General features: G+C 46.6%; 1 protein-coding gene across 2 annotated transcripts in view; it reads right to left on the bottom strand.

Annotated features, from left to right (window-relative positions):
- Positions 1–13,587, bottom strand: part of pde1ca (phosphodiesterase 1C, calmodulin-dependent a) — an 83,460-nt gene that overhangs the window by 25,571 nt on the left and 44,302 nt on the right. The window lies entirely within an intron of this gene.

The following is a 13,587-nucleotide window of genomic DNA, read 5'->3' as shown; positions in this document are numbered from 1 at the left end:
TGGATTAGTCTCTTGTGATTGTCCACAAACTGTCCTAAAGCCTGGACAGTAGTCCTCTGTGACGGTCCCCACAGACTTAAAAAATAATAATAATAATAATAATAATAATAAAGAACAAGTGCAAGGAGTCAGACAGACAGAAGTCAAAGGTCCCCAAGGTTCTTGTGGTTTAGGAGTTCGTCACGGTGATTCGTTAGGATGGGGGTCCTAGACAGTTAAACCGCAGATTGTTGGTGAGCCGTGGTCCCTTACTTCCATCTTGTGGGACGAACAAAACACAAACCATTGCACCGTAATTTATTAAGTAGAGGAACAACCAAGGTTAACCATTAAAACGCATGATTGTTGGAACCTTGAAATCAAATGGAAATGCAATGGGTGTGTGGTTGACAGTATCACAGAGACAAACTGTGGGGACGGTCAAGTGCGACTACGTCCCCGATTTAGACATCCGTGGGCACGTCATGGAGGACTACGTCCAAGTTTTTAGACAAGTTTGTTCAGGATGTCACAAGAGACTACGTCCAGGTTTTGAGACAGTCTGTGGGGACGTCACAGAGACTATGTTCCAGGTTTTTAGACAGTCTGGTGAGGACGTCACCGGAACACATCCAGGTTTTAGACAGGTTTGTCCCAGGACGTCACGGAGGAACTACGTCCAGGTTTTAGACAGTCTGCAGGGAGTCACAGAGACTATGTTCCCAGGTTTGAGACAGTCGGGTGGGGGAGGTTGCATGGGACCACGTCCAGGGTTTTAGACAGGTCGGCAGTCATCAGAGAGTAATCGTCGAAAGTTTTAGGACAGTCCGCTGAGGGAACGTCACCACAGAGACTACGCCCAGGGGCCTTTAGACAGTTGTGGGACAGCACAGAGACTAACATCCAGGTTTAGACAGTACCTGTGGGGACGTCACGAGACTACGATCCCAGGTTTTAAACAGTTTGGTGGGAGCGTCGGGGGAACTACGTCCAGGTTGGAGACAGTCTGCAGTCACAGAGACTATGTCAAAATTTTAGACAGTCCTGTGGGGACCTCACAGAGACTACGAACAGGTTTAGAGACAGTCTGTTGGGGACGTCATAGAGACTACGTCCCCAGGGTTTTTTAGACGTCGCGGTCACAGAGACAAGGTCCGAGTTTTGACAGTCCTGGGGACGTCACAGAGACTAAGCGTCCGTTTTAGACAAAGCTCTGTTGGTCACAGAGAAAACTGACTTCCAGGTTTTAGACTGTTTGTTGGGGCCATCAAGAAGACTAACTCCCGAGTTCAGACAGTCCGCAGTCACAGAGACGAATACTCCAGATTTAGACTGTGCTGTCGAGACAGATCATGAGACTATGTCGACGTTTTTAGAACGTCTGCGGGGGTCACGAGACTACGTCCAGGTTGTAAGACAGTTTGTGGGGACTCACGAGAACTACTTCCAGGTGTGTAGACAGTCTCTGGGGACGTCATGGAGACTATGTCCATGTTTTAGACAGTCGCGAGGGACGTCACAGTGCACTATGAGACTAATGTCCCAGGTTTTAAGCTGTCCCTGACCAACGTCATTGGAGAACGATGGGTCCGAAGTTTTAACAGTCTGTGGGGAAGGTCAACGGTAGAGAGTTTACGTCCAAGTGATTTTAGACAGTCCTATGTGGGGACCTTACGGAGACCGACGTAGTCCAGTTTTCAAGGACAGTCTGTCTGGTGGTGTTTTCGGGTCACAGAGACTAAGACCAGGTATGTTGTAGACAGTCCCCAATAGGGGACGGTTCATGGAGACTACATCCAGGTTGTGAAACGTCCCTGCAGTCACGTCGAAGTTTTAGACAGTCTTCGACAGATGCACACTGGAAATCTACAGTCCTGGTTTTTTAGATTTGGCGGTGTCAAAGGGTAAAAGGGAGTTTAGACATAATATATATACATAATAAAAAATTATTTCAATATTTGCGCAGTATTGACGCATGGGATATGACTCATGTGTCACAGGGGGATGCAGGAGGTAAAGGGAATTTCCAAAAATACGTTAAAAAAAATTGTAGGCATCATGTTTAGTGTGTGAAAACAGAATTCCCAAGGCAGATTCAGGACCAAGACCATAGACCTAGAGACTGTCTGAAACATGTACATGAGTCGCCAGACGTCCCGAGAACACTGTCTAAAACCGTGGACCGGGTAAGTGCGCTGTGACTGCAGCTGTCTGAAATCTGGGGACGGAGTCTCCGTGAATGACCCCAACAAACAGTAAAAAACCTGAAAGTAGTACCTCTGTCTGTATGACCACAGGCTGGTCCTAAAACCTGGACGGAGTCTCGTGGGACGTCCCCAGGGGACTGTCTATAAACCTGTTCGTAGTCCTTCTGTGAGGTCCCCACAAGCGACTGTAGTAAATTTTTTTGACATGGGGGATGTCACAGAGACTACGTACAGGTGTGTGGAAGACAGTCGGCCGGTCCACAGAGATCTACGTCCAGGTTATTAAGAGTGCAGTTCCATGGGGACATGTCACAGAGATAACTAACGTCCAGGTATTAGGACAGCTGTGGGGACCGATCACAGAGTACGTACATGTCGGTGTAGGACAGTCCGCGGGGACGGTCCACAGAGACTACGAATCAGGGGGTTTTAGACACGCTGTGGGGAACGTCATGGAGAGGAACAAAGGTCCAGATTTTAAAACGTACTTTGAGAAATCACAGAGACTAACAGTCGCAGGTTTGTTAGACAGTCGCCTGTTAGGGGGTTCTGCTGTGCCCCTTCGGTCCACAAACTACCGTCGCATATTGGGGTTTATTAGACCGAGGGTTAACTGGTGGGGGTTGGGGATTTTGGTCAGTATGGTTACTCAGTGTTATGAGGATGTCAGTTACAGGGTGAGGGACTGAGGTTAATTTCAAGGTCGTCTCCAGAGCGTTATTAGACAGTCGCTGTGGGGAATGCACGAGAGTCGAGGTGTCCAGGGATTGCGACCATGTGCCTGTGCGGGAGCGATCATGCAGGAGACGACATCCAGGGTTTAGTACAGTTGTTTTCAAGACGTCACAGAAGACTACGAACAGCGGGTTTATTAGACAGCTGCAGGGACGTCAGAACAGAGACTACGTCCAGGTTTTAGACAGTCTGTTGGGGGACGCACGAGACTGACGGTACGTCCAGGTTTTTATAGACACTATGGTCGAGGGACGGTGGAGGAGGACGGGGGACAGGGTTTGAAATACTGTATGAGAAGTTTTTGATGAAAATAAGGACAGTTGTGGGGTAGGCAAGGACGATCACAGATATCGTCGACGGTGTGGCGGCAAGGTGTTTTTGACAGACTGCAGGGACGTCAACAAGAACGTATGTGGTCAGGAGACCTGACCTGTCTGAACATAGTCTCTGTGACGTCCCTCAGTCCTTCTAGGTGACAGTCCCTGCAGGCGTCCAAAAACCTGGACGGTAGTGTACTCTGTGACGTCCTGGAGCAACGGTCTAAGACTTAGGTGGTTGTCCGGAATCCCAGGAGTAAAACGTTCAGTATAGGTCCTTTACAAAGAGACTGCTGCACAACGGACAACGAGAAGTGTTCTAAAAGCTCTCGGGACAATTATAATTGTCTCTATAGGAAGTTTGTGTTGACTTGTTTTGTCTCACGACAGGGTATGGCCTATGAATCATGGACATCCGTTAGAAGCTAGCCTGTGATGCGGTATGTCTCTGGTGGAGTCCCGGCAGTCCTGTCCTGAAAACCGTGTTCGTGAACGGGGGAAGTAGTACGTTCTCTGTGGCGGTCGTTTGACAGAACTGTCAAAACAAGAGAAAGAGTGCGCTTGGGGTATATATTGGTTATGTCATGCCGGATACTATAGTGGGTGAGGGATCGGCAATGCACGCACATCTGACCGTGATTAGTGGTATAGTTTGGTTTAGTTTGCATAGCCATGTATGTCAGTAAGCAGCGAAGAAGTGAATGGTCAGTGGACTGGGTAACGGGATAAAGTCACATCTGTGAAGCAATAGGTCCCACCGACAGACTCGTGTCCCCACCCGCCCCACCAACTAAAGAGACGCTGCTCGTGAGTGGTATACAGCCATGGATTGGTGGAGTTCGGGGTAAGTGGGTGTGGTGTGGGGTTATCGAGTATGTGAATTTGATTCCATGCGCGTGTACGCGTTACACCCGTTGGGAAGCTGGTAACGGAAGAAGGACTAAGGGATCACGTGGTAGGGATACTAAAATAGCAGCATTACTCAGCGGTTTGTAGTCGTCTCTTGGTAGAACGGTGCTTGTAAGGGGGTCGCGTGGCGATAAACGCGAGTTCTTGTTCAGGTGTCATAACACAGCGTCTTTAAGAGAGGGTTTCCTGTCGATCAAGGCTGGTTCAGGTACTGCTTCATTGTGTGGGCGAAGATTGCAGCCACGGGGTCAGGCCTGTGCAAGCGAACAGCGTCGTATGTGGAAGCGGCATGTTACCGGGATGGGTGGGATAAAATGCTACAGATGGCAGGGGTTGGTTGTCCTCTAGTTGAGAGGGCCCCTAAAACAAAAGAGATTAACCTGGTGCGAAAACCTGGAAAGCTCAGTAAGTGCTCATGTAGAGAGGGGGTGACCCCCTTAGGTAAACTAGACTGTGAGACTATGTCTCTGAAAATTGACTTGCAGCAATCACCGCGGACACATAGTCCCACAGGGATTGTACCTGTGACAAAGGGTCCCCTATGCAGGTCCTAGTTCCTCGTAAAATGAACACGGAAACGTCATCGTGGTACGTTAGTACAGATAAAGTGCTCCATGGACGTAGTCGTTGGGACGAGGCGCCAAAAACTGGTCGCTAAAAAAACTGTGATTAGTCTCTGTGACGTAGCCCCGGGGTTCGACAGACTGGTCTGTAAAGAACTACCTTATGTGAGTATTTAGGTTTAGTGTATGGAGTCTATTTATGGTTTTGAGGTGGTCTCCCACATTTGGGACATGGATCAATGAAAGACCTCGACGTAGTCATCTGTGACATCCGTATGCAAACTGGGTCTGAGATATAACTTGTGGTGGAATCTTAAGTCGATCATGTAGATGCCGTTGCAGACATAGTGTTTCTAAAGATTCACTTACTAACGTTGGCGTTGAAAGAATTCCCTGGGACTGGTTAGTGCTCTGTGACTTTCCTCGAGCAGACTAGATAGGTTGGTGTCTAAAAATCTGATGTAGGTCTGCCATGGACCGTTGAATGATCGGAACGGTTCCCCACAAGTGTCTGATAAACTCTGTGATTCGATGAGTCTCCGTGTGAATCCGTATCCCCAGATTTGTGTGTAGGGCGAACGTTGCGGAACGGGATAAAATGCGTGCATGGGAGCTAGCTCTGTCGGTGGGAGGGTTCGCGGCCAAGGTATGACTGTCCTAACCGTGGACGTAAGTCTGCATGTGCTGATCGGGGTCCCGATCATTTGGGGCTAGCTACTTCTAAAGAGATACCTTGACGCTAATCCTGTGACCAAGCAGAACTGTCTATAATACCAGTGTGGGAACGTAGTCTTCTGTGGATAGCGAGTCAGCCAACAAGAATAAGGAACAGGAGAGGATTGATTGAGTGTGCTATAGATATGGATAATTATAGTGTACAGCCAAAAGACAAGACTGCGTCTAGAAACCAATGAGGGGCGGGAGTAGCCTCCTATGTGACGCTTCCCCTGGATAATCACACCCTTGGCTGCGTGTACGAAGGATCGAGGACAGGACTGGGTCGGCCGTTATAAGTAAGGAAGAACATACATGGACGCGTGGTTGCTGATATGGGTGTATCCATACCCCGTTGAAAAGAAATTCCAGACGTGCAGTAAGGAAGAAATCAGAGTCCGGAGTAAGATGATGAAGATGCGAACGGACAAGACTGAGAGGGCTGGAGGGGTATCTGGACTTAAACGTACAAAGCACGTGACGTAAGAGAATGTAGGCGGAGATACCTGGTAATGTTAAACTGGAAGTAAGTCGCTGACGCGAGCGACGAGTTGAAGCTAATCGAAGTGGTGGTATGGGCCCAGGGTAGAGTAGTAATAGGGAATGAAGGCGGCAGAAATTTGACCGGGGTAGCTGGCTAAAGATAGTAGGAAACAGGGGATTTGGATTCAATGGAGCTTGGGGGGATGATTCAAATGAGCGGACGGGGGCAAGAGTTTATGGAGGTAGTCGAGTAGTAGAACGTCTTTAATAGTACGTTGTTAAAATTGGGGCTAGGGAGCAGGTGGGGCAGCACTGCGGTTAACATAATGACGGAGACAAAATGAATTGGGGACTGGAGGGAACCGTAGGAAAATACATTCAGAGGGTTGAGAGTTGAGCGAGACTCTGAGTATTAATATATGCATTAGGCTCGAGCAGATGCGAGGTCCCTCCAAGGGCGGGGCTGGACTGTCTAGACAGAGACAAGGCAGTAACGTTGCAACACTCATGGGGAGTATACAGGCGAACAGGATTGAGGCTCTGTCGCAACAGTCTGTTCATCGCTATAGCTCTTGGGGTTAGTTTATCGCTTAGCTATTCTAGACGATTGAATTCTCTGCAGATGGCAACGGTGTTTGATTGGTACGGTATCTCCGTGAGGTCATATTGCCGCGTGTCTGTGCCCCCTGTTTAAGGTACATGGAGGAGTTATTCATGTTTGAGACTGCCGAGCTAGTCTCGGGCAGGGTGAAGAAATTTGGTTTATGGCTTGGATGTTGGGTACACGTGGATGTAGGTGTCGAAGGTCGCAGTCTCGCGGATAGGTGACCGTTCGCACAGTAGATAGGTCACTTTCCAGTGTGTTAAGCGAGTCGTCTAAGAGATTCTGAGATCGATGTTGGGTGTCGGTCGACGGGTTTTGATTGATGGGTCAGGAGGGAGTGTATACAGGAATTGTGGATATTGCAGATGGTCGGTAACTTTAAGAGTATTGTGCATGACTGTTGGTTTCGTAGGGGCGTCGCTGTTTTAATGGGACACTGACGTGGTTGGTGGAAGGATCTGTTGTTGCTATACAGGCTAAGGCAAGTGCTCGGTCGTTGCCTGATAGAGAGTATGGTACGGATGGTCCGTTGTCCTGTGGGGCATTGAGGGCTCTCTGATTGTGGAATCAAAGTGGTATTGGGTTATAGTAATGTTTTCTATTTGTTGCGGGGGGTGTGGTTTGCTTGTACGGTGCACCTATGGCACGTTGCGGCAGTTTTCGACTTCGTGTCGCAATTGGAGCAGGATTGTTCCAGCAGGAAGGTGTCAACTGACCAGTAGAGACCTATGTGAAAGCGCCACCTCACAGGTCCTGCATCAGAGGGGAAGTGGAGGTTGTTAGTGAAGAGTGGATAAGATTAGAGCGTATCGCAGGATGGGAAAGTGTGGTGTGTATGTATATGTTGTGGGTCCAAACTTATTGGGTCCGCAAAGCGAGGTTGGTTGGAGGGTGTTGTGTTCCTGAAACTTCTGGTAACACTGGGGTATGGCTGGAAGTCGGTGCCTGGGGATGACATGGAAGGCTTGTGGGTTTGGCGTGTGACTGGGAAGTACATTGCTTCCAAGTTGTATGAGGTGATAAAGGTTAGCAGAGTATCGCCTTGATGCTCTGAGTATCAAGGTAATGGTTCTTGAAGGTGTGGGATTTGGCGGGTGTGGTGAGTTTCTCGGATGCTGTTGGGGGTGTATGCAAAGGTTCACTGTCCAGCTAGATGATAATTCTGGAGATGCTCAAAGATAAGTAATGTAGATTGCGGCTTCAACTATCCTTAATACCTGTTTCTTTATTCTTGCGTTCAGAAACATATGGCCTTTTGGACAGTACCTGAAAGATTGGTAAAGGCTGCGTTGAAATGGTCCGGTAGTCGAATTATGTGAATGTTAACTCAGAACCAAACAATGATGTTTATATCCATTAAATACTTGTCCTGGCCTAGCTGATCTAAGTGGTCTTGAGTGAGGTGTTGTGTGGATGGCCATGGAGATTGATAGGAGAACATTCAGCGTGATTCGGTAAAGTAGCGAGAATGAGTGTAGCGACTAGTAACGAAGAGATGGTTCCAGATTCAGCGAGCTTTGAAAGAGTTAGGATCTCTATCACTTCTAGCCCATAGAAGGAGAATACACCGTTACTGAGAATGACTCAACTGTTTAGGAGGCTTTAAGTAACACAGCACAATGAAGAACTATAGAAAAGCTGAAAGAAGTGTAATAGTGTTACCGATGTAAGTATGCTTAAGTAGAGAAAGACGGAAGATGGCAAAATTGTATATAACATTTATAGAAGGTTATTGGCTGTCTGTTTTTCTTGTTTGGTCATTGGACAATTACACTTGCGGCGTAGCGCAGGTTGAAAGATGGTCCGATGATGGTTTACTATCAGTTCCCGCTCTTATTTTTTGTCTTTATTAGGATTTCAAAATGTACTAATACTAATTTGCTCTGTTCAAATCTATATATTGGTTTACATTTATGAAGTGATAATGGACCACATTTTTCCAGAAACGGATTGTAATTGCGAATAAGCTGAGTGACCTTGTTTTCTCATGTAATAAGTGGAAAAAGGTTGTAATGTTGAAGGACTCGGCATCCTTATCTTATCTAGGCTAGGCCACACGGTTGCCGGTTGCGTCCGTTCTCTCCAATTGCGAACTCCCACGAATTTGGATTGTTTCGTATAACAGTTGTCGTTAGCCGGTAACTTATATGTACCTAGCAGCTAGGGGCCTATCTTTTACGCATGCTTCCTATCAAACTACTTGCTTTAAACAGACAACCTGCCCGACGGCCCGGGCTGGTTCTCTTTCTACAGCTACATGGGGAGCCAAAGCGGTGGTGTGGCGTGCCCGGGTGTGTGCGTGCGCCGGCGTGCCCGTCCGCTGCTTTTTTATGTGGCGACAGATAGGTGGTTTCATCAAAAAATCTGCATAACGCTTGAAACAATAGGCATCTGATTTCAGTCTTGTGGCATGTAGTTAAATAATAACTATGAATAGGGTATCACAATTAAGTAATGCAGTATATGTGATAAATCAATCAAACAATTCAACATTAAAGACTCCCTAGAGCTTGTGTGTCAAATTTCAATGTGTAGCCTTTATAAATACGTTTTTCGTGTGAAATATAGGCAATATGAAATTAATGAAAACATGATATCGTTTTCCACACCCAAAAAGTTCAATATCTTGTGAAACAAAACTCCTTGTCCCTCTTTAAAAAAGTCCAGAATTAAGAATATGCAAATACATGACATCCCAAAAGTTTGAAAACTTCAACAGGTAGAGGTGTGGTTCGTATGGTTTTTTGTAGGAACAAGATGAAAAACACATTTTTTGAGTGAGGGGGGAAATCGATGATTGGCAAGGTAAGTGAATGCGTGGGTCAAGGCATCTTTTTGGTTTCAGACCATGGACAAGCGGTGAGAGCAGAGTTAGTTAGTGTTAAAAAGGAGGAATTAAGAGCAGCATTAAGTGTCCAATAAGACAGCGAGACTAAAACGCCAAGCGTCTCTGAGAGACAGGTGATAACGCATGCTTGACTCAATATCAACAAATGGGTCTATTCGGGTCTGCAGGCCCTGGAAGCCAAAACGAAGTGGAATCAGTGGCTCCGGGAGGCTGGGACGAAGCCATCTGTTTGCCGCCCGAGGGGATACCCCGGCCTAGGAACAGAGCGAAGGCACCTAGAGGAATGGAGCCCCTCCGTGGCCAGACCTGGAGTGTAGTCTCTTGTGATGTCCCCACAACTGTCTAAAGCCTGGACGGTGGCTCGTGACGTCCCAGCGGACTGTGCTAAAACTTCGACGTACACATCTGTGACCGAGCAGACTGTCTAAAACCTGGACGTGGTCTCCTGACCTCCCCACAGACTGGTCTCAAAAACCTGGACCATAGTCCTGTGGTGAGTCACCTGGCAGACTGTCCTAAACCTGGAAGTAGTCTCTGTGACGTCCTGACAAACTGCTAAAACCAAACCTGGAGGTAGTCTCCAGTGACGTCCTCACAGACTGCTAAAACCTGAGACATAGTCTCCTGTGAACGTCCCCCACAACTGTCTAAAACCTGGACGTAGTCTCACTAAGACAATACTTTTATTCACATTATTTAAATTCAATGAAATACCCATATCGAGAAAGGGGAGGGGCGTATAAATGGATATGAGCATTAGGCATATTTTACAACCCTGTCCTTGGTGGCTGAAGTCTGCCTTGGACGTTCTGTTTTCCCTCACACACTAAAACATGAGCACATTTTTATTTATTTAACTATTTTTGGAATCCATTACCCTGCATCCCCCTCGGTTGACACATGAGTAAACCATGCGTCAATACGCGCAAATTGAAAAATAATTTTTTATTTGAGTATATATTAGCTTATAAATAACCTTTACTTTGACCCCAACATCTAAACCTGGGACTAGTCCTCCGGTGGATCGTCGAAGACTTGTCGAATAAACTTCGACGGATGACTCAGACTGGTCAAACCTGGATGTAGGTCCTCCAGTGACCGTCCCCATGGGACTGTCCTAAAACCTGGTCTTAGTCTCTGTGGACCGCAGACGTCTAAAACCTGGGACGTGGTCCTGCCGTAAGGTCCCCCAGACTGTCTAAAACTTGGACGTAAACTCCTTACTCCCCACAGACTGTCTAAAACATTTCGACATAGTCGATCCATGACGTCGCGACGGACAGTCTAAAACGCTGGGAAAAGTCTCTGTGAACGTCCCTAGAGACTGGTCTGAAACATGGACAAGTCCCTCAGACGTCCCCAGAGACCTGTCTAAAACCTGGAAGTATGTCCTCCGTGACGTCCCCACGAACTGTCCTAAAAACCTGGCGCAGAACTGTGTAAAACGTCGACATATCCTCCATAACGCTCGCACAGACAGTCTAAAACTGGACGTAGTCCTCTGTGACTTGCCAGACTGTCTGAAATCTGGACGTAGTCTCCGTGATTCCCAACAAACAGTCCTAAAAACTGGAAGTAGTCTCTGTGACACAGGTCACCGACATCGTGACCCTGGACTGTCTAAAACTTCGACATAGTCCTCTGTGCCGCAGAACTGTCTAAAACCCGGACGTAGTCTCTATGACGTCCCCAACAGACTGTCCTAAAACCTGGACATAGTCTCGCCATGACACCCCCAGAACTGTCTAAAAACCTGTTCGGTAGTCTCTGTGAGGTCCCACAGAACTGTCTAAAATTTTGACATATCCATCTCTGTGACTGCAACTGTCTAAAACCTGGACGTAATCTCCACGTACGTCCCCACAGACTGTTAAACTGGAATGTAGTCTGTGATGTCCCCACAGACTGTCTAAAAGCCTGCACGTAGTCTGCATGGACTCCCACAGACTGTCTAAAACTGGTTCACGTATCTCTGTGACCGCCCATGACTGTCTAAACCTGGAGTGGTTCCATTTGGGACCTCCCCACGGACTGTCCTCGAAACCTGACATATCCCTCGTGACGCCCCTGGACAGAGTGTCAAAATGGTGACATAGTCTCTGTGACTCGACCAAGACTGTCCTAAAAAACCCGGGATGTAGTCGACGTGACGTCCGTCAAGACAGACGTCTAAAACCTGGACATAGTCTCTTGACGTCCCCAAGACTGCTAAAAAACCTGGACGTAGTCTCTGTGACAGTCCTGACAACGGTCTAAAAAACTTGGACGTTAGTCTCCATGGGGACGTGGCCCACGGAACTGTCTAAAACTGGACGTAGTCTCCCTTGACGTCCCCACAAGTTTCTCTGTGGACGTCACCCCACACACACCAAATTGCTTTCATGTGAATTCAAGGTTCAAAATCAATGCTTTTTAAATGGTTAAAATTTTAAATGTTGTCATTACTTCATAAATACGGTGCAATGGTTTGTTTCGTCCACAAGATGGGAAGTAGGGACCACGGATCACAACAATCTGCATTAAAGTCGCCTAGGACCCAATCCTAAGAACGTGAGATACTCCCTAAACACTAGAACCTTGACCTTTGACTCTGTCTGTCTGCCTGCCTGTCTTATTATTTTATTATATTATTATAATTATTTTTTTAAGTCTGTGGCAACGTCACAGAGACTAAATGTCCAGGTTCTTAGAACAGCTGTGAAGGACGTCACGGAGACTACAACATCAGGGTTTTAGACAGTTTGTCAGGACGTCACAGAGACTACGTCCAGGTTTTAGACAGTCTGCAGGGACGCACAGAGACGATGTCCAGTTTTTGCCAGTCTGTGGGGAGGTCATGGAGACCACGTCCAGGTTTTAGACAGTCCTGCGGTCACAGAAGTACGTCGAGTTTAGACAGTCCGCGGGGACGTCACAGAGACTACGTCCAGAGGCTTTAGACAGTTTGTGGACATCACAGAGACTACAGCCAGGTCTGGACAACGACTGTTACGGGAATTTTAAAAAAACCTTAAATAAGGAGGACGGATTCAAAGCACAAAGTTTAAGTTGAATTTATTGTTCTTGTACAAGAGGAGCGTTTCACAGTGCAACCCCTAAAGGGGTTACAGAGAAAAAGGCTCCCAAGGAGCGTTAACAGTTGGTTTTTTATACATTTTCTGAAGAGGGCTGTCTCAACCTGTAATTGTTAACAGTCAATTTGCATATAATGCCTTTAAACAGCTTATTCAACTAAAGAGTAGCCAGATGTCCCCAATCTTGATGTCATCTCCTGACTCAATTCTGTTCTCAAATTCCCTATTATACGTTACCTGACTTTACCTTACCCTGCCAGTCTGAGTAAAACATCAATAAAGGAGTGCCCTAAGAACATAGTATAAGAACAAACATTGTATAAGTTTAAAACATCCAACTGCTGTGTAACCCTAATTTTTATAACATTCCCCCCCCTGTTTGTTACTATTCAAAAAGGTACAAAAATAATCACAAGCATAAAAAAGTAAATCAGTGTCAGTGATTGGTACAAATAATCTTAATAAGTGGGAGACAAAAACCTGTCTGGCAGTTCTTTGTAACATCTTATTGTGTCATACTGTTGCTTTCTAGACAGGAAAATTCTCCACACGCCGCTGCCCCGGCCTTTATATGTGCCAATACACCGGGACAATTTAATTATAACCGTTACAACACTCAGGCAGTAGCAACACAAAAAACAAGGAAAAAAGGCAGAAAATCATGATACAGCAAATGTATGGGTACATTATGAATCTAATAAAGAAAAAGTAAAACGGACTGATCAACTACGGACCCCTCCTTTCCCGCCACGGGTGCTGTCCCGAGACGAGAAAAAAAAAATAAAACCTTAAAGGTTATACAAGGTGCCATCAGTCTTGTTTTCCTCTAAGACATACATGACATCAGAACACTAAAACTTTCCTTTGATTATATTCGTTTCTTCATTGTGCTGTGGAACAAACTAAACAGTGTGCCTTCGCAGTAGGTGTTTCCTCTCATGGGCGCGTAGATTGACATCTTCTACTCGCTGAACTGACCCATTCTTCATATTCGTCCTCATTCTCGGATCTAACCACCTTGTCCTTCAGTCATCTCATGCCTCTCGAACTCACAACTGTGGAGACAGGCGGAAGAACAATTGTGTTTCATTAGGTGTGGTAGAACAATCTTGTATCACTTCTCTTATACAGGAATACAACGCATCCGCAGGTGA

This window comes from Larimichthys crocea, chromosome XXIII (genome assembly GCF_000972845.2).
Source record: "Larimichthys crocea isolate SSNF chromosome XXIII, L_crocea_2.0, whole genome shotgun sequence".
NCBI lineage: Eukaryota > Metazoa > Chordata > Actinopteri > Sciaenidae > Larimichthys > Larimichthys crocea.
Note: the sequence above shows the minus strand (reverse complement) of the source record. Positions and strands in the feature narration are given on the sequence as shown.